This window comes from Bombus pyrosoma, linkage group LG3, assembly GCF_014825855.1.
Source record: "Bombus pyrosoma isolate SC7728 linkage group LG3, ASM1482585v1, whole genome shotgun sequence".
In the NCBI taxonomy this organism is placed as follows: Eukaryota; Metazoa; Arthropoda; class Insecta; order Hymenoptera; family Apidae; genus Bombus; species Bombus pyrosoma.
The window spans coordinates 3,855,392-3,882,406 of NC_057772.1; the positions used below are offsets into that span (position 1 = coordinate 3,855,392).

At 38.9% G+C, this 27,015-nt stretch overlaps 1 protein-coding gene and 1 long non-coding RNA gene across 2 annotated transcripts in view; one reads left to right on the forward strand and one right to left on the reverse strand.

Moving 5' to 3' along the window:
• Nucleotides 1-27,015, reverse strand: part of LOC122577977 — a 351,338-nt gene that overhangs the window by 155,497 nt on the left and 168,826 nt on the right. The gene's annotated exons all lie outside the window — the stretch shown is intronic.
• On the forward strand, nucleotides 2,455-6,975 carry LOC122577988. Its single transcript, XR_006320460.1, has 3 exons — nucleotides 2,455-2,860; nucleotides 3,415-3,558; nucleotides 3,870-6,975. It is a non-coding gene; the product is annotated as an uncharacterized LOC122577988 (long non-coding RNA).

Consider the following 27,015-nt stretch of genomic DNA (forward strand, 5'->3'; position numbering starts at 1 on the left):
GGCAACTAAGGTATCGCTTCACGGACTTGGATCAAAGAAATCCAAATGTAAATTACGTTAAAAAATATATAATTTACTGTATGCGAGATAATATAAATTGGCCAATATTGAAGTTTCGATAAATTAGTGCAATTTTTAGGAGAAATTACAAGTTCAGATTTCAGATCCAATACAATTTCTCATTTCATGCGATCCCACTCGATTGTTTAAGCTTCGATCTCGTGAACGATTTTTTCCAGACGCCATCGTCTGTTTATCGAATTATTTTGGGAGAGGCGAGGAGAGAATAGGTTTAATTATACTATTTTTCTGCACTGAACAGGGCAACGTTGTCAGACACCAAGAAGAATCGTGTTCAAGCAACCAAAAGATTAGTTTAGTAGCAAATGGAACACGGAATATCGACATGCAAACATCAAGAGATCCTGCAGAACAGGAACAATATAAGCAAAGATAAGGGGACATCAATGCGGTTAGAGGTACGTTGAAACAGGAGCACAATAACGCGTATCAAGGAACATTGTGTGGAGGAACATAACGTCGCGAAGGAAATAAATTATTTCTCGTTCGCAGATTCGATTGGAGAATGCATAAATAGTATTCGAACAGGAATCAGGACATCATAGCGTAGTTTCCTGGCTTTCGACCTCCTTTTATAGCTCCATCATCCTTGGATTTGTGTTAGGAAAGTACTCGTTCGTACCTGAAACTTTCTATTCCTCCAAAAGTATCATGGATTCAATTTCCTACTCGAAAATTTGTAACAAAGTTATATATACGAATTTTTAGAAGCTACTCGAATAGAAAGTTCTTTAAATACGAAAATCCGCAGATAACTATCGCCGATAATCGAGGTGGTTTTTAGAAGAAAAGAACCATAGGACAAAACTAAACTAAATTATTGCTTACTTTGTTGCTCGCGCGTTTCTAAAATAAATAAATAAATACTTTCATAATGATTCAACTGTTTGATTATAATATTTACGATAGAGGTATAGAGAACATTTTCGATTTCAGTTATGTAACTTCAACAAAACAATTATCAATAATACCAACGCAAACAAATCTGGCCATTACTCATCAAACACAAAACCATCGTATTATTCCAAAACCAACTATTCATAGATGGATCCTGAAATCCAGCGTAATTTCCAATCGGATAATATCAATTAATTTAATTGGAATCCCCTTTCAATCGCATTTTCTCACTGATCGATCTATCTTTCTTTGCTTTCGAAACAATCATGCTCTAATCCGACAATAACAACGACATTCATCATTGTCGCTGTTCTTTTCAGTTCCTTGTACCTACGTTACCTGCGTGTTTCTTTTGGCAGGCGTACATTCCCTGTTGGCAGTCTGGTGAGCGTCGTGAGATTCCCCGCGGAATCTGACCTGCGTTCCCTACACGGGCTCCAGGTATCGGCATGACCCTGGAATTAAGCGGTTCCACACGAAGAAACCCGTTCATCAGGGCGTCCCTTTGGGCTGGGCGTCTCTCTGTGAGAAAAGCCGGTCGACCAACCTAGAATCGTGCCTCGAAATTCTTCGACCGCGAAACCAGCGCACGTAAGAACCAGCGAGGAAGCAACCTTGGGGACGTCTCGATTTTTCGTCGATTTATTAGCTTGCGTAATGTCTGTGTTTGCATTGCTTTCTATGCTACGTTATTTACATAATTTTTCGATTCGATCGCGTTCCTCTCATTACCAATCGTATTCACGTCGTCGTGCGATCATACTTCAATGAGTTACGCGTAAAGAAATGAAAATATAGACATTTGCTTCAACCTTTAAATACTCTCACGAGTACTTTACTTGCCATATTTTACCTACTTTTCCGTATCACGTGCATTCTAAATATTTCCCTTTAACATCTGTCGATTATTTTTTTACTTACGCTTACTATTTCCCAATTGTTTAATTTCAAAAATGAGGAATCCTCTAACGCTAAAGATCGTAACGTCAAGATTCTAAATATCGTTAAATAAATAAAAAAGTACGTAAAGATCCGCCCAATTGTCGCAATTAGAACGATGAACGAAAAAAATCGGAAAGTTTGCAGGAAACTTTCAAAAATTTCTGATTCTAAAGTTCACCAGATTTCAAAGACGATTTTAAAAGTATCGAAGAGTTGCATGTCGCGAGACTTTACGTTTTCTGTCGATATTATGATAAGTACTTTTCGTGTGTATCCAACTTTAGATTGTTTCAGGATCGCAATTAAGGGCCGACGATTAAGGTCGATTCTCGTTCAAGTGGCCACAATGAAACAATAATGCCTTCTCCGCGATAACCTCTCTAACTTCGTCCGGCGTCATCGTTATCATCCATTGTCATTACCGTGACGATTCTGGCCGTGCCAGCTCGCGATCTCACGTGAGATTCATTATCCAATCGGTGGCAAACGCGCTGTGACACAGTTCACGGCGTTCCTCGAAAGTCTCCTGACGGTTCTGTACGCGTTTCGAATCGTTGTACGTAGCTTGACCGGCGTAATCACGCTTCCGGTGTTGCATCGTGACACGGTCGTTGGTCTTACCACTTTGAGAATCGTGTTCTCGAAATGACAGACAGTCCTGGGATTTTCGATAACAGATACCAGCAGCTACAACAAGTATTCGCACATAGTCCTATTTTTCCATCAGTTTCTTATCAGATTCCAATTTTCCAGTCTCATTTTTGGAATATTAACTTGTTATAGACGTATGAATGTACTGTCAAATTAATACACCTGTACAGGGTTAATAATTTGTTCCGTGAGAATAAATTTAGACGCGAAAATTGTTGACCGAAGAACGAAGAAAAGTTCTATAGAATCTTGTGGAACTTCGAACAACGAGAAGAGAAATTAAGAAGAGGTATGTCCATCCTACAAAATAGAATTTTCGAAGATAAACAGAGATATTTGGAAAACTTACATTTCTATGAGAACCAAACGTCGAATAATCGAGCCTGATCGACCTACCGATGGTACAAAGATTGAAATCTAAATATCGATGTAAACATTCGCGGAAATATCGTAAATCTTCTACTCTGTTTATCTTTTGCAGAGTAGTTACATTATGATGGAATTGTTAATTTTCATGGAAACATCAGGGGAGGATATTCCATCCTTTTCCTCATTAAAAAATCGCGTTCTTCTCGGTACCGTGTATGCCGATCTCTCGAGCAATCGCAACGAGTGGAGCACGAGATAATTATGTCGGGATAATTAAAAATCGATCGACCGATCTTTTTATTCGCGAGCACTCGATACGCGCTTCATATCCCCAACCAGGTCAATTAAACTTGCACGCTTGTACTGCGATAATAAACGATCAATAAGCATTAACTTGGATACGGGTATTACAGATATTGTTTAACAACGATTCTCCAATCGAATTAACAGACACTCTATATTTTTCCCGTATAGAGAATCAAGTTCGTGAAATTTCACCGTCGTCATATGTAGATCATTCAAGTTGGGAGATGGCTCTCAGGAAATTTTAAGTTCCTACGATGAGATTGTTCCTACTAACTCGCCAGTAGTTTTTTATATGATCAAGATAATAGCGAGGTAATTATATATATTATACGAAACATGCAAATGAGAGTCTTCCACCATAAATAGTAAATAAATGTAAAATGTAGATTAAGGTTTCTGAATGTTTATACCGTAGACTTACTTTCGTTTCAACAAACACAGAGATTTTCGGTGCAGGTTTTATGGGCAACTAATTCAAATCGTTGAAAATCCAACAGACAGAATTTCAATCCCTCGTTAATCTATATTTCAAACTTTATCGACGATTAATTTGAGAATGACGTTGAAAATAAAATTATTAACACGGTAGAGGTTGCTGGTGTAATATTATGTCCTTTTCATAGATGATCCGTGTTTAAGTTCTGGAACAACTTCCACCTAAGATAAACCAGTTTTGAAAGAAGAACAAATATCTCATGAGAGCTGGTAAATACACAGAGGAGAGGAGAAGCGTAAGAGATTTTTCACTCGGAAAGTATTCGAGTAATCAACGAAAAAGCATCTGTCGCGTGGAGGGTGGAAATTCTATTTGAGAATAATTGACATTTCTGCTAGAGCGTGGCAATAGCGACGCGAAGGATGAAGTTTTGTACCTCGTCTCTCGCGCTAAGTGTTTCTGTTTGACGATATCGCGCGGAAAGTGCGAGCGTTATAGCACTCGCAAAGTGCACGTCTCTGTCTTTGAAGTTTCACCGGGGTTGCAATCTAATATTAATGCACGCTCTATAATTATTAATCGACGAGACGTGCAACGAAGGAACAGAGCCCTCTGCAACTAGTTCGTAATTACCGTGAGCGCGTTTCCCAATTAAGTAATCCAACGTAATGTCGATTATTATGAGATTCGACTTTTCGCGCGGACATAATTGTCTTTCCGAGTAACCGTGGTAATTTCGTCGTAATTAATTGCGGACCATTTCATTCGTTTACGCTATCCCGTTGAAATAAATAAACTCGCGGATGTATATAATTTATTTTTTTTGAAATATCGAACGCTAATTATACATTTAAATAATGAGAATTCTGTTGAAACAGAAAGCGGAATCGAAAAATGTTCACGATAATAACTTCTTTTATATTCAATTCCATGATTAAACTACAATTCTACCAAAGCTAAGCAAGTAAACTACCTATCTATCTACTGACTAACAATGACCATTTTTAAATCTTATTTACGAGCAAGATATTTATCATGTAGCGTAAAGTTGCACTCCGTAAAATTCTATTTAAAATCCAATTATGCCTCCCCCGCAAAACTTTTAATCGCAAGCTCTAAACGTTGTATTTACTAGGCATACGTTACTTGGCAAGCGTAAGTGGCGCTGAAAAAAATTTCAATTTCAAATCGCACGCGAAGGAAACCGCTTACGACAAAGTTAAGGACGAACAAAGCGCCCACAAGCGCATTACACAAGTTACTATAGAAAGATTCTCGTAGCTTACTCCTGTTACTTTCTTTATGGTACTTCTGAATTATCCAGCCCTTGCAATTTTAATACACGATACATATCATACGCGTTACTTTCTGGAAATTTTCTAATCGTAATATTGGAATATGCAAATCGTGCTTTCTGAGAAAATTTTAATTCTATGATACGAGAATATATGATTAACGTTTCACTTTATCAAAAACCGAACGATTAGATACTCTCGATGGATTACATTAATTCCACTTCTACGAAGCTTAATTACAGGCACGTACCTACAATTACTTATCAAACGATCGGTAATTAACAATAATTACGACTATCTATGCTTCTTCATCCGTATAAATATCCACCGACTATGCTAATATACAACCGTCTAATACATTTCCTCTTAAAAAAGGAACATGTCCCTTTAACGGAACAACTGTGTATACGATTCTAATTGCTTTACAAATTCCAAGCACAGCGATCGCTGTGCTTGGAAATGAGAAAAATGCTGCTTAATAAATCTCATAAGAATAGCGTGACTCACGGTACACCAGGCGAATCGTATTCTTACTTCTAAACCATTGGACACTTACCTGAAACAGAGAAAATACAACGAGTTTAGTTAAATATCACAAAGGAAGGTTTATCCGTGTACGATCAAGTTAATTGGCAAATTGCGAAGAGGGTCTTGCAGACGACGGGATTCGAGATAAACGCGTTCAAACGGGGCAAATAGAGATAACCCTCGGCAAGGAGCGATACGCGGAGACTTGTACGGCGACCCGAAAATTGTGACGCTATCGGGACAGATAATTCGCAAACATAATAGGACGAACACGGTCGCGCGTTGGTCAGACCCGTCGCATGGAAATTAGATTCGTCCGCGCACGCGAACCCACACACATGGTTTTCCAACCGTGCAGAAAATCGATATCGACCTATCGTATAACATACACGCGCGTACACACACACATAAAATATTTCTCTTGCATACTTTTCCTCTTTGGTGTTCCTGCTCCCTCGATGCTTCTTAGCGATGCTTTTGTGAAATTGCGCTGCGATCATGTGATTTGAAATTACGTCAAACATTGGTCGAAAGTCGGGAAACGATCGACGATCGATTTTATCAATGAGGGATCGTATTTTACTTTGATATTTGTGATTACTTAAGCCGTATTACTGTAACAATTGAACATTTTTCTTTGTCTTTGAAGATGTTCAACGCTAATAATCAGGCGTTACAAGTTGATGAAAGAATTTGGTCGCTCGTAGACAGTTTCTACGAATATATTTTGAAACTTTATCAGCTGTATTATGAGAGTCGGTTGTCATGATCATGTTGTATGACCAACTCCTTGTTCATATTGCGACACATATCGTAGACTCATCCTGCAATAAACACCGTAATCTCTGCTTCTCGTTCCTGAATCATCCCGAAGTTCGAACCTTTCTTATGGTCATTGTCCTGAACATATTAATCATCCTCACCACTAGGCTATGAGAACCACTTTTCCATGACAGACCAGCAGAGAATTCTACAATCGGTGCTAGCGTGCAGTTACCCGTTACGAATAAAACCTCTAACTTTCCAACGTGTGTTGTCAAATTTCCACCATCCGAGATCCAACAATCAGATTGATAAAGTTTGAGACAAATCTAAAGATATTACAAATAACGCAATAACGTAAATTCTTGGGGTAAATCAGACGATCAATTTTGGAAAATCGAGTTTATTTTGGGAATAATTAAATTAAATATAATAGCAGTTAATAAGAAATCTACTAAAAATTTTACGATTTTCCAAGTCCTAAATTACCGTTCTTCTCTCGTGATCTATTCTAATCAACGAATGACCGCCGGCAAAAGGAAACAAAAATAAAATATGTCGATTGGCGGGTAGTTTGAATTCTACAAAATTTACATATATATATAGGAATTACAAAATATTCGGTGCATCGCGAAAGTATTAAAAACAATCAATTATTCGTCATATTAATAAACTTCGAGATTTTCAGCTGTGTTCTATGGCTATTTATGTCGTGTACTGATATTTTACTAAATATATGTTTCCGATAAATGTTTCGTAATTTCCAAATTCATCTTGAATTTCAGCAATATAGGGATGGCGGTCGTGTCTCGTTAAAGTGGGAATAAAATTTCAAAATGTTTTATACAACACGTACGATATGACAAAGGCAAAAGTTTCCTACTGTAGTTGTTCAAACAGTTGTTGTCAGGCAATATGAAATATGCGCTTGCATCCGAAGACTTCATAAAGAGTAAAGTAGATTAGTACGATTTCCAAGAGTCGAAATATTTCAGAAGATATATCCGAATGACGAGTTTATTCGTACGCCACCGTTAATAAGTTCAAACAATTAAACAATTTTGAGAGTTATTTAGACGAGAGCGTGGCGTATAAAAATATGAAGCGAGTGGATAAAACGTCGAACGTCGAAAGGAAAACATTTTAATGTCTTTCGAAATTGCTCTTGAAATCGTCGAAAAAAAAAAAAAAAAAACGGTCATTGACTTTAACGTTCGACGTATAACCGAAGTAGGGAACAAACGAACGAGGCGATTGAATTTTTATCACGTCGCCGATATATTGTCGTGGCTTTCACTGTTTTTGTTTTTAATACGACTCGATGGAGTATATTAACGCGGCACGGCGTATCCACGGGAAAGCTGCGAGACCCCGAATATGGTTAAACCTTTTAATGAAATCGGTCGAGAGAATAATCGCGGATCGGGGTGAAATTTTTATTCCGTGGAACGATATTAATACAGAGTCGCTATTGTGCTGGCGATATCATTGGATGCGTGTTCCAGGGATTTACCGGTAGAAGTGTTAGTCAGTGGACGAACGTTGAACGAGGATCGATGCGTCCATTATTCATTTCTATTACAGTGTACATACAAACGTTAATATTTTATCATCCCCTGTTTGATTCCCGTTGTCCGAATCATCGGAGCCTCTGCTGGTTCAAATTTTTCCACTAAAGAGTTATTAACCCCGGCTAATAAATCGTGAACAGCCACGACATTTTCGTCGCTCCGCCAATTTGTTATCATCGTTAGACAGAGTTTAGTTTTTCGAAGATTAAGATCGTTTCAGTTGGAATTAATTTGTCATTTTCTAATTCGTCTGAGTTTGTAATTGCTAGTAGACGTGGATACAAGAAACAGAAGCATCTTACGAAATGGTCGAGGTATTCTTTAAAAGGATCTACATATATTGTGGAGATATTCCCACTGGTGGGAATGGTGGAAGCAATTATTCATAGAACTATCGGAAATAGGAAAAACTTGTTTGATTTGGATGAGAAAATACGATATTCGACTGAAAGTTTTTTCCGCTGCCACATTTCAAAACCAATTTCAGTCTGTGAAATGGGACTGCTTGTTTTTATTATCCCCCCAGATTCTCGTAAACAAACCTACTTCGTTGCAGTGGCTAAAGTTTACTGTATAAAAACATTTCATCTTTCAACACGGCATGGCGTAGTTCCGTTCCGATCTGTACGTGAAAACATGCGTTCACGCTTGTGAAAAGATTTAGCGGGAGCAAGCAAGCCGAATCGAAGCTTAATACGAGAAAAAAGAAGCCAGGGACAGGACAAAAAGGCTGGAAATCTGAGAAACACGAAAAAAAGAAGAAAAGCGAAAGCGGGAAGAAACCGAGAGAAAGGAGGCAGGAAATAAAATAAATGAAAAGGAAAGGAGGGTGGAAATCTGAGAAAAGAAAAAAAAGGAAGCAAAAGACACGAGACGGAAAAGAGAAAATCCAATAAAAGAACAGAAAAGAAGAAAAGTGGAAGGAAATCTGAGGAAAGAGGGAAAAGGGAAAAAGAGCAGGGTAAAGGAAAGAAAAACAAGAAAATAGAAGAAAACTAATATACAGTGAAAGAAAAGAAAAGTGGAAAGAAACGAAAAAGGGGAGGAGAAAAAAAATGAGTATCGATTTTCAGCAAGAAAAAGGACAAAAATCCACGGACGTGGAACGAAAGCTGGCCACTCCACGGACGAGCATGATATCTAACCCGGTTACTGGTGACGACGAAGGGATTTTCGTCTCGGTCATCCACGTGGGAACGATCACTTTATTTCCTCCTTTTCGCGTGAAAACGATTGATACGGGCTCGTGTCCACCTCGGTATCGCCGCCAGCTGCGCGACTTCGCTCGTAAATTACATTTGCGTTTTAATATCGGCGCAGTTATAAATCCTCATAACGGTAACACCAAGTCCCTCGTTTTGGCTGTTTCGCGTTAAGCGGTTCGTCTCTTTCCATCCATGCAACTGGACCACGTGTATTGTCCGAGTTAAAAAGCTCGATGAATTTTTACGGCATTTCCGCCGAGGAAATTAAAACCAAGTTCTGAATATCGGTAACTCTGAGCAAACGCGCTTAGTGGATTTATAGTATTGTTCATTTATGTTCATGTTATGATCCACTAATTTTGATCAATGTCATTTTCATAAGAAAATTAAGATATAAACGAATTATTAAAGCATTAAGAAATTATAAATTAAATGAATTATAAACTGATATGTGAAATATCGTCGATTTCGTATTCTACGTGAAAACCGATTCAGAAATTATTGGTGAAAATAACTCTACATTCTACTCGGCAGTGTGAAAATGCATCTATTAAAAGAGAAATGCTATGTATAAAGAATACTATATAGTCTCTCTCGTCGAGCGTGAGTGGAAAAACAGGATGAAAAGAGGTCTCTCTCTCTCTCTCTCTCTTCACCATCTGGAAAGATGTCGGAAAATAATTTTTGTCCGTATGAGAAGCTTCGCTTTTGATAAAACCTAACCATTGAAATCAGTGGTGAAACGTTGGTTAAATTAACTGGCTTTTCCTTTCATTCGCTGGTAAATAAAAATTCTTGGAATTCGTAGAAGAGAGAAAGCTGAATTGCTTTTGTGACTGAGCGTGCTTTTATATCTCTATCAAGGTTGTAGTTCAAGAGACATAATTTGCCGAGAGCTTTTGAGTAATGACTCCGTTTTATCGTTCAAATTTTACCGTGTCTCTTCTACATTCGGATATATTATTCCAGAGGCCATTTCAGATGGCCTGCCACCGTTCCTCGTTTTTATCGTCGACAAATCAAATGGCGACTCTGAACCTAAAGGGATTCGATCTCCCCTGAGACCCATAGGCAAACTTCTTAGGCTTTATTGAGAAGTTTATCAATTTTTACGATACTTTTTCGAATCAACGGCCGCAGTAAATTATCGTTGGCTCGGCCGTACATCCAATTGTTGGTATTATCGTGAGGCAATTTATTTTTCTTGACACGTTCAGCCTTTGCGTTGCTTGTATGCAACATTTTAACAAATTATTACCTTCTTATCATATTGTTGTGACTATTTGTGTGACACAGCGTATCAATCCGAATATTCTAGCAAAAATTTAAAAAACGCTCGATTCTAGTAAAATTTCACTTGACTTATCGATCATAAATTAACATTTTTCAAGTTCCATCGATCCTATTAAAAACTCTCTATTTGAATTTCAACAAATTTGTCTTCATCGGTCGCAAAAATCTGATATTCCATTCTATTCGAATCGAACCGAATGAATAAACTTTCTTCGGAATATCGTAGTTGGAAAAGGTATCTATCATTTGTGAGAGTGAAGAGAGAGGAGAGGAGGAGAGATAGCCCGCAGAGATGACCTCTGTCATTATCTTGAAGCGCGTTCAGAGACGAATGCAGTCTCTGCCGTTTCCGTTCTGCGTTCTCAACTCTTCTACCCTTTCTTCTCCCTTCCTGATATTTCAGCCTCCCTCCATTACCTTCGTGGAACAAGTATAATGAACGAGGCACATCAACATGCGGGAGAAAGAGAGAGAGATTTCGTATACGAGGCTGCGAGATCGATACTCGTGGCTTTCTGCGAGAAACGCGGCGCGAGGAAAGCTTCTGGAAATGCGAAAACGCTGAATGCGGCTGTACGGAAAGCTGCCCTTCTTACTTTTCGTTCTTTCTTACTTTTATATCGATATGCAAGCGTCGGGAGATCTTACAGAGGAAAAGAAAAAATCTACTTGTCACGATACGTAGATCAAAATTTGCGATACTCGAGATTATCATTCGCAGTGAATTATTTTTAGAAAATAATTCGAAAATCGTAAGACACTTGCAAGCGAAGTTTCTGTATATGGACGTGTTTACTCGAGGATCGTGTGTTTGTGAATACGTAGGTACAGAACAGAGAGGATATGAATCTGGGTTAGGTGGGCTCGAAGACTTTCAGCATGCGGCAGGTGAAGAAAGAATTTCCGAGAAAACCTTGAGACCATCGTCAAAGTACAATCGCAGTCGTTCGCGAACTCTGGCCCTTGTTTGCGAGTTTTATATTTCCAGCTGCACCGAATAAGATGCTGCTACAGCGGATCAAGTTGGACCGCATAGATCGCACGATGTTGGATAAGTCACGCACTTCGAATTCTCTGAAGTTCCAATAAAAAGTCCAGGCGACTGCAAAAGGCAAACGAAGGAAACATTGTAGCTATGCGGCGACGTTAGGTGAACAACGAGCCAAGGAAAATTCGCGAGGACGCGTGCAGACGAGGGAACGGTGTCAAGTTCCCGGCTGAACATCGAAAATACTCGCGACAAGTGGCACTTAACTCTGCAAAGTAAGGGACAAAGCGGAGCTAGGCGCGAGGACGGTTCTACGAGAGCGGAAAGCGAGCTTAAGAAAGTCTAGGATGATGATTCAACCAACAGAAACAGGACCAGTTCGCTGTGTGCGTGGGAGAAACTGGGTGGGAGGGGGTTGATATGAATAACACATCTTCGTCTTAAGACGTTCCGAAGAGATGAAAAGGAAAATTAACAAAGAGGAGACCTGGCGATGGCGACGATGGCGATTTACTATTCGATGATCGGTTTAAAAAATTGATGGACGAAGAGCGCAGTAAATACAAGTTCGTTGGTCGGTTTCTTAATTCTTAGAATTATCAGAGTTCGTAAAATAAACAATTTTTCTTGATTTTAATTAAGAATTTTATTTCGTAAGATAACTTAATTTACATTTAGTTTAGTGAATATTTTGCAGTTTTAAATAATTTTAATTTTTATATAAAAAACTACAGAAATTTTCTGTAGGCACAATTTTTCTGAATTTTAATTACGAATTTTACTTAATAAAATTATTTACTTTAAATTTACTTCATATTTCAAATTTTAATTAATCTTTATTCCTATAGACGATTGTCCGGTATGGAAAAAGGTTCGCAAGTTTCAAAAGCTTGGAAGCTTTATTCTTTAATCGCCAGTGGCTCGAATAGTAAGAGAATTTGACAAAGTCGAAAAGAAATTTTAGATTATGTGTGGGGCCCAAAATGGTAAGTTCTCATATGGAACTGATTAATGAGCGAGTATAATCCAATCTGACTACGGGAAGATTATTAGTGCACCTTGTTCAAAGAGAGTCGTGAAACTTTGAGAGTTGCTGGGTTATGCTAAACCTAGAACTGAATTCAATGAATTGAATTACGAGGTGACGCGGTTCTTCTTGTAAAGCCTGACATTAGAGAAGTGCATGAGCGGGACTAGATCAATAACGATTCTTCTTCAGAAAGTATTATCCATATAACTCGACTTAAAATATCGAAGCATCATCTTTTATGAATAAGTAAATTCACTTAGAATGCCAATCTAATTAAGAATAGCTACTGTAATGTTGCATATTTCATTTGCTATGCGATGGAGTCTCGATTATCGCAGTGCCATTTAACCGAAGTTCCTTATCGCAGGCCTTTTGTACTTTACCATAACTTCATCTTTTTCGATATTTCAACAAGAGGAGTACGAAAGTGTAAACAGTCAGATACGGAAGTAGTGGAAGCAATTACTCAAACTTTCAAGCGATCAAATAACTGATTAAAACTAAATACATCTACAACATTACATTATCAATATGTTTCCTATGATAGTACGATTTATAAACACTAACCGACCTTACCGTATTATCCGAGTTTTCGATTATCCAAGATAAGCCCGGGCCATATCACCTCGGATAATCGACACTCTACTGCGTTTATTTGCACACATGACGCCTTCGAATGACTATAATCTTCAAATAGTTTCGCTCGAAAATAACTGAGTCACTATATCCTAACATTTTCGAAGGCTTAAAATTCCTACTATTTTCCCTCGAACTCTTCACTTGCGAACGTCATACAACATGAATAACTGTACCAACAATGAGTATAACGATACCAACAGTCCAACAAACCGACGAAATTCTCTAACAATCTATCCGAATTTGTAGTATTCTCGCTAAACTAAAAATCGTACTACGTATATGGGACAAGTGTGGCCCACATATATCAAGCCAACCAATAGAAAAATATCAAGTAGCGACAAAAGAATAAAAAGATAAGCATCCGTACGTCGTCTGAAGGCACAATTCCAGTACACGTTTCGAAGATCGAAAGCTGGAAAGAATGAAAAGAGGTGGCCGCGTCGATACGTCGGAACCTTGAAGAGAGCCAGCGACAGCGAAAATGTGAAGACGACGCGAAACGAAGTGAGAAAAGAGAGTTGGTATACGAAAGGATAGACAGAGAGGAGAGGTACGAGGGGTGCCTTCGGTGGATGGAAACTGCAGGCTGCGTGGGTGGAACGAGGAAACGAGGGGTAAAGGGAGGATAGCAGAGCATCAGGGGCGGACGCGTGGGTGTTCCTGGGGCCCAGATGACTTAAAGAGAAGCTGCGACTAGCCCGGACCGATCGATATCTGCACCGACATTGCCACCGCGACGACACGTCGCGGGGTTTTCCCGTCTGGAATTTCTTCCCCTCTAGCCAACAGAGACTGCAACGATACTGCTGCTGTAGTCCCGTGGGAACACGAGGTATGATTCGTCCTCGCGATAGAACCTCTGCCTCCTTTTATTTCGTTTCTTTCTCCCCGTCTGCTTGGTGTATGCGTCGGAGATTAAGTTCGGCCCGACGAGCCAACAAAGAATTCCTTGTACCCAACTATATTAAGTCGACCGCGGTTTCTTTCCGTTTTTTACCCTCTTTTTTTCCTCCTTTTTTTAATCTCTCTCTCTCTCTCTCCCTCTTTCTCTCGTTCTTTTTTCTTCTTGAAGAACACGATGGTGCCCGCGTGAGAGAAATTTTGCGAATTTTTGACGCCCATAGGTAGATTCGCGGGAGTATATCGTGAGCAGGATCGATCCGCTGGAGAAGCAGAGAGAAGTTGAATTTTTTAAAGTGCAAGGTCTGCACGTTTTTTTCTCTCTCCTTCTCCCTCCCTCCCTCTCTCTCTCTCTCTCTCTCTCTTTCTTTCTTTCGCTTTAATTATGACTGATGTTTTAAAGCCTGCGTCCTTTTTATACGTAGATATACGCAGAATTTATGCGACGTAATTTGTATAAAAGATGTAGCCTCGCTGGGAATTTTACCGGCTCTTTTTTCCAGGATATTTTTACGAAGATAGGGATCGTCCTTAAGACGAAGGAAATTACTGCGAGGCGTCGAGTGTTGCTCGACACCTGCCCAGCTTTTAATCCAAGTTGAGGGAACCTTATAACTCCTGGCAGATAAGAGAACGTAGGTTGAAATCGAAGAAATGGTGAATTCTATTTGACGGAGGGAATTCTCTGCGGCAAATTTCTCTGGTAGACGAAACGAGACGAGGGGAGGGATTTCGAGTCGCCTTGAAACGCAAAGTACTGGTTAGAGACGCAACTTTTTCGCAGACAGCCCGACGAGTTCATCGACTATAGCTCACGGTACCGTCGACGAAGTTACGCCGTTCTGGGAGGGCGAAACTAAAGTTAAACTGGCGCGAATGCGGCGAACAACTCTTGCCTCAGCTTCGTCTCCCTTGTCTCTGCGACTCTGTAGTCGATTAGACTGCTGTTCTTCTCTTTGACTTTCGCTATTTTGCCCGACTCAATGAACCCGTTACAGTCATCGTTGTTGTGCACCGTTTTTGTTTCGTGTTTGTATTATGAAAATACGACAGTCTATTCAGTAGGGGAAGAACGTAAGATGGGACGATAGAGAATCTCTGTAAAGAAATTTGGATAAGATGGTGATATCAATTCTTTCAACCATCTTTCTTCCTCAAATATTTCCATCTTTTGGTAGATCGTTTTATATGTCCCTTTAAAATAAACAATTTTTACGTTCCTGTATAATTTTCTCCTTTCCTATACAACTTTAACTTTTTTAGTTTTACGTGTAGAAACGTACATCTCTTTTGAGGTTCAGCGAAGCAGAATTCGTTAAAAATCACACGTTTTGTACATCAAAGTCCGATAGATGTTTTGATTATTTTTTATTACCTGTTACTCCCGCATATTATTTTTCCAATTGAATTTATCCTTTGACATCAAGTTGGTACGATAATAAAAAAACTGATACAACGAAAAAGGAAACGTTGATATAACTTAATACATTGTCCTGTCAAAAATAAAAAAATATTTTGCATTGTTCATGAATAATAAAGTTATCTGCGATATAAAAATGTAAAGCACAGTTTACATTTATCGCCAAGTAGCAACATGGATAAGTGTTAATTATGTTTCTCTACCCTCGCGATTCAAACTTGTAGGTATATTTCTTCCTACAAAATCACATTTTGCCATTTCTACAAAGCAAATATACGACTCATGTAATCTCACGTATAAATCGCTCATACATGACTTTAACTATTCGCAGAGGATATTCCATTTTTACTCATAGAGTTCTCATAACGTCGTTGATAGAACCGCAATGTATGAAACGCGTTGTTCGCGAACGTTCGTTTATGATCAATAAACGGCTCGCGAGGATTTACCGTTTTTCCCTGGCGCCACCTAAATCGCGCGGAGGAGAAACTGTAAACTCAAACGAGCATCGCAAGCGTTTTTGTCACGGATAAATTTAGGAAGTGTTCTCTATTCGTTTCTTTCGTTCTACTCTTTATTCATTTATTTACGAAAAGAAAAAACCTACTAGCAATAAGAAATCTAGGCCATAATCGGTAGCAAATTACACAATAAAACGCACAATGTTTTCTAACTTACCTCCGTGGTATCACGAACGTTTATCCACGGTAATTAAACCAACGATTAAAATCATTTTCTCCGATAATCCTAAGAATTTACGACTTTGAGACTCATCGCGTTATACGAAAAAATCGTTCCACGTATTGCAGTATCACGTTCTATAGTAAACTGTATTTTCTAGTTCGTCGATAATTCGCGGTACAGTTTTCCAGGGGGGGGGGGTGGCCCCTTATCGGCCTTTCGATTGCGTCAATTAATTAATTTTAATTACTTTGCACGGTGGCGTGCGTCAGCTGTGTGAAATAGAATTAATCGCGTTTTATCGGTGGAAGTCGAACGGTAATCGAAGCGATTCGCGGGGAAACGCGAGCAATATTCAATCCTGGAGGATTAATCAGGCTCCGATATTCGATCTTTCCGAGCGACCGGTCGATATTTCGCTTTTATACAAAGCCGTTTCGCATCGGCGTTTCATTTTCAGACCAAACTTTCTCCTCGATCGATACAATTTTCCCTGACCTGCCCTCATCATATTATTGAGAAATTTCAGTTTAACCCATTAAAGGCTAGGTAATAGTCTACACAATGTCGTGCGTGCTTCGATTTCTTTAAATGTCATAAAATTGTCGAATACAGGTTGCAGAAATAACGGGGAAAAAGATTAGAATTCACGTTGCACAGCGAGGAAATCTTTTAACCGTAAGTTTTTACCGTTGTAAACGTGTAGATCCCTTTGGGATTTCTGATTTATGGTGCGTCATTAAGGGATTAACAGCTAGACACGAATATGTAAGAGCTGTGATTAAACAATACAAATTGCAGTCGGCAACACGAAGGCAGACGAACTAAGCGAACAACGATGATGGCTGTGTACTCAAAACGTTCCTCTTCCGTACGACGACATTATAAACCGTCCGAATGAAAATCTAATACCGTGGAACAACCTGTACATACATCTTTCGATAAGACTGCATTTGCGCAACTTTTACTATTATAACATTACTAAATTCTAAATAGATTAAATACGCATCATACATCACTTTCCTTATCATATTCCCATTACTAGGGACTATCATTCCTCCTCGTTAGTAAATCGGCAATATTCGCATCTAAACCATCCCAACCATCGCACCGCATTATACCCATCTCCGATATAATAGATATCCCAATATTATTCCCCACATTCAATAACCCCAACCTTCGAAAGACATACGATCATCGTGCATTCCCGCGATTTTCTCCCCTCTGCTCGGATTCACGGTCAATTTTCGAGCGGCTCGATCTCGCAGATGTTCTAGCGCGCGGGTCTAAAAACAGCGCGCCGCCCTATTCGAACGTGAATCATCCGATGACGAACGGCGTTATATATAATGAGCGCTCGCGCGCGAATCCGAAAATCGCGCGTTCTCGAAATTCCCGACGGATGGTACTCGTTAACGAGCCACTCGTGGAAATATTTCATAAACACGTTCGGTACGTGAAAAATTCGCGCGAAAACCCCCGACCATGTTCGTAACGTCTCTTCCAATTAACGGTCGGCAAGAAGCCGAGCGTCAAAAATGCTCGCTGACTCGTTGGAAAATCGCGGTTCTACGCGGCAAACAGAAAGAAATGATAAAACACGCGCAGAGATTGGGGAATACACGTCGGTTTCTGTCGGAGGGATATTTTTCAGGGGCGGGTCCTTTTTCTGAAAAAAGATAAAATTCTGGTTGGGAACGACGGAAAGAGGCGCGGAGCTTTTGTGTAGCCGACGCGAAATTTCGTTGGAACGCCGCCAACTACCGCGCCACCCGCTGCTTTAAGTATCCAGAGAATCGTCGGGATTTCTCGATGCTTGGGAAACTCGACGCTTGTGTTCAGTGCGTATATCTATGCACGTTCTTTACGAGATAATGCGACAATTTTGGCGGAAACACTAAGGGAAGAGGATATATAACGCAGTTGTTTCGGCATTGCTTCGTCGTCCGTGAACTTGGAATGGTTGCGTAGACTGTGAATGTTCATGCAGGTGCATACATATTTTATATGTAATTATTATCTCACATATTGCATATGTTTTGCATGTTATCATAGTTAAGAAGCATATATACGCGTGAATGTTAAATACCTCGTATCTATCTCTTTGCGCTTGATTGCGATAATAGACGACTATGTATATAGTCATAAACCGAAATGATAATTGTAAGTACCTACGATGCAGATATTCATCGACCATATTGCAAGGATTTTTAAGGTATCAGGTTGTACGAAAAGTTTCTTTCGTTTTATGAGGAAATAATAGACGCACAATGTCTTTTGTTTTACATTATTTTGTCGAATCACGTACGATCCATTTTGTTCTGTTGAGATAAACACCGCGACATTTCACAGACTTGGTTTCACGTTTGTACGAAGGTGCACTGCTGTAAAAAAACACGTTTGCGAAAGAAAGACATTTTTCGAATAACCTAATATGTACCTGGTAGTTGCAGCGAACGAGTTCGTACGAAAATAAAAGCAGTTTTGTGAAAGAATTCCGATTCGTTCGAAGTATTCCAAATTGCGAACGTATTAAACGATAAAACTATGGAACACTCGAGTTCCGTAAATGAAACTGAAAATTTCATTCAGTTTGAGGAAAATATAAGAAACACGTATCTTTCATAAACGATGACATATTAAATTATTTTCACGTTACTCTCTCGTCGATTCAACATTTTATTCCTGTCTGATCTTGAAATTCTCATCTAGACATGCTTAGACATTTATCTACCTCCCTAATTCCAGAGCTAATAAATTAATTCAAGGGATGATAAACGTCTTCCTAAGAACATCAGCAAAGCCTCGAACCCCACAGGATCCTTAATCTTCGTCTCGAAACCATTGACTTATCCCAAGTCACGAGGATACGGGCGGTTGATATCTGTCGTTCGATAACTTTGGGAAATCCGCTGCGGGTACCGGTATACGATGACGATATTTAAAAAGAGGCAATTAAATTTCGGCGTGGTCCACGAAGAATCGTTCGTTGGGCAACGTTAAAAAGATTTTATCGACTGTTTAAATAATATTTAAACGCGTTATTTCACGCATGAGTGAAGAAAGATCGAATACACGATATTGCGAAATCGGAAGCAAATTTTTCTTTCTCGCGTATCCGGTGCGCTAAAAGAATGCTGCGACGTAAAAAGTTCAATTTGAACAATGTAATAATCAATACAGGTAATACAGTTAACGTAATAAACAATCTGATTAAATTTTCCTTATAGTTCGTTTCACGTAATATTTTACAATTTTCCCTCTAAAGTTCGTATCTATTTTCCTGCCTCCTACCTGCCTCGTTATGAATGCTACTCCACGCATGAAATGAGTAAAGGCACGGCATAGACGCTCGATATATGTTTCCAATTTACGTGGATACAACAAAACGTGCTAGCCAAATAGCACAAGAGCAAACGAACTCCAACAAGCTATACAAATATGTATACAGTTTGGTCGACCTCACAGACAGTGGAATACTGGAAATTTTCTCCAACATTAGCAGAAGTCAGTTCCGCTCCGATCTGTACAAACGAGGCGCACGGCGCTCTTTCATCACGTGCAATAATAATACGCGCACGATACGAATGATTCGAGTATAATAAAATATGGAATATCTCGCGTTTTCCACTTTCGTCGTTGTCTTATTTATTGAAGATCGTTCGTCCAACGACGTTCATCCACAACGAGATCTCTGCTTGCGTTCGATCGTTAACCCTGACAGGCTGGCTCAATTTTCATGCACGCTGATATTTTACGTTTACTGCTGACTAAATTATATTTCGATGCTTCATTACATAAATGATATTACATGCGGATATTAAAGTACATCGATGCAGTGAAAAAAAAACGTTTATATAAACTGCATTTGTTTTAACGAAATATTAATTAACGTCTGAGTAAATAAGCTCTCGTCGACTGAATCTACTTATATGAATCAACTCTGATTATGTAAACGATAAATCATACATAATGGGACGAATCGGTGGACTGTTGTTATATGAATTCCAATTATATAAATTATTTGTTGAATAAATTCTTATAAACAGAGTTCTACCGTATCTAAATATTATGATACATAATATTTTGTTTAGTCTTTTTATCTTTAGTAATTAATTAAAAAAAAATATGTTTATTTAACCTACCATAAACTCTGTTTTGAAAGGGTTAAGGAGACAGCGCTGCCCCTCCCCTCCCAGCGCGGATATGTAATAAATCGTGGAAGCAAGAACGGTAATGGTAGAAGGGGAAACGAACCGATCGATTCTCCGGTTCTCTGACCGGCGATAATCCACGGCGAATATTATTAACCGCAACGAATGCAACCAGGAGGCCAGCAACCTCCTCGAGAGGCAGCCTCGACCCTGCAACGAAACCGCAACGACAGACCCGGCCGCGTTTTCGAACGTGAATTACGAACGCGACGAATGCCAACTTCCACGTAGAGAACGCTGTCCGCTTCCATCGACGAGTTCATCACTATTACTGTCTCGTTTACGAGCCTTTGTCTTCGTTTCAAAGGCTTTTGAACTCTTGTTTTCGTGAAACTTATTTATTTAACGAATGTTCACTGGTGACACTTCTGACGAGAGTATGGTTGGCAGCAGTGAAAACTTTAGACAGCTGAATAGGGTTGTTGTTCGATTTGACGAAAGACAGTGAAGCGAGGATTGCAATAGGAGATAAATATTTGATTTTATCGAATAAGAATATATCATTGATGCTACTTGTTATTATTTAGATTATTATTATTATTTATTATTTAGATATTTCTAATTCCTATTGTATAAATGTAGGTCTTCTCACGTCAGGAATAATTCAAATACAATACAACTATAGTGACTTTATTTATTTATTTATTGAAGTAGGAGAATGATGATTATTTAACTAGAGCTTAACGTAATAACATAATATAACTAAAACAATTAAATTTGTACAACTACTCAACTTCTGAGTGACAGCTCACCACTCACAACTCATGACCAACTCCAACTCACTCAACTATTGACAAACGACTAACGACTCATGACTAACGACTGACGACTAACGACTCACGACTTACGACTAACAACTAACTCACTTTCTCCATTAAAACGTCCTTTTATAATAGTTTCAGGTACTTCTACCGCGGACACATATTTCAAAACTGACTCAACATGGTCACGTACATCTTTCTTCAAATATCTATTGTCCGAAAGGATTACGGTCATATTGATGGGCCACATGGCCCATTGGGATTTCCCATCCTTCCATGCTCGTCTCTCACTTTCTACGTACCTACCTACCTACATTGCAAGTCATCGGGTTTTTCCTAAACGGGTTCTCCACCATACTACAGTTCGGATATCTTTTATCATTATTATTTGGCGTTTTATCGAGTAAGAATATTTGAATTGTATAAACGTGACTATTCGCATTTTATATTACATATTCGTAATACAATGTATTTAAAAAACACATAGCCAAAGTGTGGGACAAAGAAATCTCCTATAGCAGAGAATTGAAATTCCCAACACTCTTAATATATCATGCTTAAAGTATCGCTAATTTCTCGCTAATGTAACAGAAGCGAACTTGCTACGAAGTAGATTAGAAGTTTCAGATGTTTCGCATACCTTAACCTAAATATAGTATACATCGATGATTATAAATAAAGTGGTATTATAAGTATGCCAAATAAGCAGGCCTGCCAAAAACAATTGCAAAGAACAAAAAATAATAATTCTAATGTTAAAACAGTACACACTCGAAGCTACTAAAGCACAGGCTCAACAACGAAACCTATTTAAAAGGACAAAGATTAACATCTTCGTATAACAAACGATCTTTACATGCTCGTTCGTCAAGGATGAGACGCGATCTCGCGAATTTTTCCATGCTCCAGTTACGTCACTCTGACACGAAAGTTATATTCGAACGACGGGTCCAAGTAGCAATTTGCACGAGAAGGACGCGAGTGGTTCGAGCTCGAGCAGCGACGTGGATTAATACCGAAAATGAAGAATCGTCGCTGGCACGTATCAAAGGGAACGTGCGGCGTTCCGTTCGCGAGGCAGTCGACGTTTCTCCGTGATAAATATATCCATCTTGTGGGAGGGACAGAGAGCCTACGATCCCGCGGGGAACACCGGGATTTATTCGTTTCCGCGGGAACGAAGGTGAAACGTCTGGCTGTTAAATGAAGGGCCGCCGACTGCAAATGGACCACGCGTCCAGTCCGCCCGAGTTTGTTAACTCAATCATCCGTACTCGTCCCCTGAACGAAATTAGAGCCATTAAACTAGAGAGACGGCGGTTAAAAAAACCGCGAATCGTGACTTTTCATATGCTCCTCTTTATGTATTTTGATGGTACTTCCGCTAAACGCTGTTAAAACTAGTAAAAAGATTGTAAAAAGTACAAAGTTTGGAATCACGGATGCTCGGAATTAAAAATTACGCCGGCTTAAAATATCTTTTTACAGGTAAAAATGTTAAACTCTTAAATTCTCAAATAAATATAGAAACGTTTCCAGTTTACTGATAACAAAATTAACGAAAGATTCGGTTTAGACAAAACCGTGAAAGTTGATATTTTGTTCACATTCGGTGTATAAGCGATTCGCGTCAGTGTGAATTGATCTTCATAATGGTAGAAGGAAAGATTCATAGAGTGAATCATTTCGTCCTATGATATTTTTGTTTGCGCGGTGTTTAAAAGCGTGAACTATATAGAGACGTTGAGAATGTTTTTAATCTTCTCTAATAAATCGGTCGAACTAGCAGTAGCCGTAAAAATGAATTATTCGTGCCAAGTTAAATGTATGTTCAGTGAGATATCTACAGCGCTAATCCTTTACGTAGAGTATGTACATTTGATATTTTGTTCTACTTGATTCACGCGCGATTACCAACTTTCTGCACTTTATATTATTATACTGTTGCGCCATTTCAGTTGTTTTCCAACGAATCGCATTTTTCTAGCAGGGAAAATTTCTCAAGTTTGGAGAAAACGCGATAGAATCATCGCGCGATTTCTTTTACCAACTTTGTTATAACATTTTCTCAATACCGTTATTAAAGAGAATTTGAAATTAAAACAGAAGAATTCGAAGACCGTAACGGAGATAAAGGCGATACTTAAAGATGCGATGCTTGAAAATATTTTCTTAATATCCAATTCAATGTAGAATATGAAAGTAGGATTTTTATGACCTATTTACTCTTATGCTTTACGTATTCATTATTCCCCTCCCCCCCCCTCTCTCTCTCTCTCTCTAATAAAGCAAACAGCAAACAAACATTCTCCTCCGCTTTATTCTCTTCGTATCACGGAGACCCCAAAACATCCATCAAAAGCGCGAAAGTAAGAGAGGAGGAAAAATCCAGATACCGAAATACGTAAATCACTGGGACGATTAGTAGTCAATAGCGTAGTGAAGCCGACAAATAGGACGGCGTTAATAAAGTGGACTCGACACGTCCCAATTTGATGCGTCTAAATAAAGTGGCGGACCGATCGAACCGATCTACCTTCCGTCGATTTCGTTCGCGAATAGCCAACGCATCGACCCGTCCGAAATTAACCAACCGGTTACATGTCAAATGTCAGGAAGTATGACGCCAATACGAAAGGAACAACTCTAGCAAAGCAACGTCGCCATCGTCTTCGAGCAACTGTTTGATCGTGAATAATGGACAACCGTGTCGTCGTTCCTACTTCGTGGCGTAACAGTAGCCGACGTGGCACTATTTAATCATCAATCTTAATCCAGTCAGCCGCGTGCAAGCGTTAGAAGTTAATTCCCGTATCAGTATGCGGACACAAGGCACCGGACATGTCCCTCTGTGTCGTGATTTCGCGAGGCTGCTTTGCAAAGCGGAACGCCTCGAATTATTAAGATCCACGTTAAGACTCAACGTGCACTACCAATACTAACTTTAGATGTTGGGGAAATTCTTCTTTTAACACGTTAATAACCGTCGTGACTATCATTGGTGACCCACGTCACTAAATTTCTTGCATTAAAATAAGATAAATTTTATGAACCAAGAAATTTTCAACAACGTGTTTCAAATTCTTCGAACGATGTTCTACAGATGCTTTCAAAATCATCCGAGTAACCCCTTACTTTTGAAAAGTAAAAAGTCAACTTCCTTGCTCGAATGATAAAACGAATGCCTCAAACATTTGCACAGTTTGGCAACCGGTGTCAGTCGAAAACCAGACCAACATAGTTCCTTCATTGAATCGAAATTCTTCGACTCTACTTCAATAAATGCTATTCGACATTTCTTCCCCTTCATAATGTTCCTGTTACGTTCGTAATTATTCTATTAGTTCGTCGCTTTAAATATTTTAACTCGCTGTAATCATATCTAAAAAGGAATAAATTTAAGATTGTATGCATCTATGTTTCACAAACCTTATCTTACCTACCTTGTTTCTATTTTATTACATTTGACGTTCATCTACTAGTATATTTTACTGAACTTAACTAAGTAGAACAAAGTAGTACTAATTCTTCACTGCTACATGGTATTAATTGTTTCAAGAAGCGTTCACAAAAGAAAAAATATTGCGAACGATGCGATCTTCCCACGCCAAGTGCATTCATAAGTGATAATTTGCAGGCGTGAAGAAGGAAAGGAAGACAGAAGAAAAAAGCAAACGACGTACAGAGAAAAAGAAGCCTTGACACGTATTCGCGACGCGGATTAACCACGCGTTGCGCGGTGGTTCGAGCTTAAAGTGATACTTCCTTCCCCTTTTGTGCCAACTCGCTCTCGAATTGCGCGCGACACGTGAAATATTTCTTAATACATCCGAACGCGGCCGTCTAATTAATTCACGGAGTGGCATCCACCTTCAACGAAATGCCCGGAATATTTCTTCCTCGAGGATACGAGAGTGGATGCAATTTGTTCGCGCTTTACAGAATTCTACTCTCTCCCCGTGTTGCACTCTAAGTTGCTTGCGTTTAATTTTAAAATGGCTGCTGGTACCCAGAATTTTTTTATTCTCAGTATTTCTCTCGTTTATCAACGTCCGGAGGATCCTAAGTTTAATTTAAAAAATTTCTATCCTGATCTTTCTTTATGCTTGTCTGGTTCCTCTTTGTGGAAGATTGTTCAGTTCTTCGTAACTACTCTGAATCAATTCTGAATACGATATGAGATATACAGAAGCTAAATTGATTAATTTTATGTTTCAAATATAATAAAGTTTTACAAGTTTTTCACACAATTACAAATGTATTATGTTTTTGTTGCTTGCAAAGGGACTAAATATTAATCGTTTGACTGCGAACTTCCGTGGAAATTTGTATTTTTACGCGATCTAGATAGAAATTTATTTCACCATCTTGCCGATACAACGAGTAGGTATTTTCAGAAGAAAGGAGACATTTTTAGAAAAATAACTCGTACATCTTCCTACGTTCGATCGAACAATTCTATGACAAATTCTAAACAATTTTCTCTCCTTCGTTTCCATCTTTTAAACATTTCGATTCCTGGTATCCCGATCGAATTGCGTTTCTAAATTTACCCAATGTCCAGGAAAGCAGTCCGACGGCGTAAGTTTGGCTCCAGGCTGATTCCTTCGATAAATGAAACAATACCATGGAGAGAGCAGTGTCTTTAAGAAAAACTCGATATTAATTTCATTTTTGAGTTACGAAACGCAACGAAATATTCGATTACATGTTTGTTATTTTTTAATTTGTTATTTAAGGCATAATTACGAATAAACATGAAATACCACGAAACTGACCAAAGCTTAGAAACTATGATTTTTAAGACTCGTGTTAACACGCAATCATGCACGGCCTATTTCGCGTGCTTCCGCGGGGCATGACCCCTGTCTCTCGGTTTCAATCGTGAACAGAGATAGCTTACGTTCGAGTGAAATGGACAGAACAATTCCTAATCCATGGATCAGTCAGAAATTGGCAAGAAATCTAGAAGCCAGAACGTAAAAAACGTCGAAGACATGAATAACGGCAGGTATCTACAGTAACAGCAGTAGGAAATATTTTATAAATTCCGCTTATCCCGGATACAGTGTAAATAAAAGACGAAATTAAAAATCGACAAGTTTATACAGAGTTCTCGTAATATTTTGTTTAATATTTAGATACTATCGTATTTTTCGGTTTATTTATTTCTATATTTTGAAACGACTGAAATATTAATTCAGTAATTTCCTACTCTAACGAGTTGTTTGTTATGACAACAACATATCTGTTTTCGTTCTTCGTCGCAATATTTCACGATGTTCCGTGAAATTCAAGACTACAGGAGAAACGCAAGAAGATCGGAAAATAAAGGTGAAACGGAAGTATATTCGCTCGATAACAAGTACGACGTTCGAAGATGCGGTTAGCCATAGAAAAATCTACCGATTAATGGAGCACGTGATGAGAATATCGATAGCAAGGTGACACACGTTGCAAGGACAGACTCGATCTGTCAGACAAACAGGCTAACTCGAAGGAAAATTTTGGTTGAAATTTCCACGCGGTCAACGTCCAACGATTAATTATCTTAAACAGAATCTGAATATTCAGGGGCAGTTACTAAGTGAGATAAGGCAGGGAGTAATGGCGTTGTTGGAAAAACAGGACAAATTCCTGCAATCCAAAAGCACCGCCTTATTTTTCGTCTGTTGTAACGCCAACTTATATTACACGCTTCTCTTCTTGTGTGTCAATTTTTTACTACCTATTTGTACCTTCTTTCTTTCTCAGCTTTTCTTTCTTTTCTTGCTGAGATATTGCTTGCCTCGAAACAGGTGTTAAATTATAGGTAGTAACGGGAAGAATTTATGCTTTTACTTAATACATTACCGACTTCTTATCCATGAAAATATCGACCTTTACCCGCGGCGATCGAAGTGATGAAATGGACCGATATTTAATGCGTTCCTTTTGGAAGAAAGAATCCATCCGTGATTTTCGCGAATCGTTTTGTATAGTTCCTTAAAATAACGGAAGAACCGTACCAGAAGTTTTCACTTCGAAATCAAAACACATTCAAAGT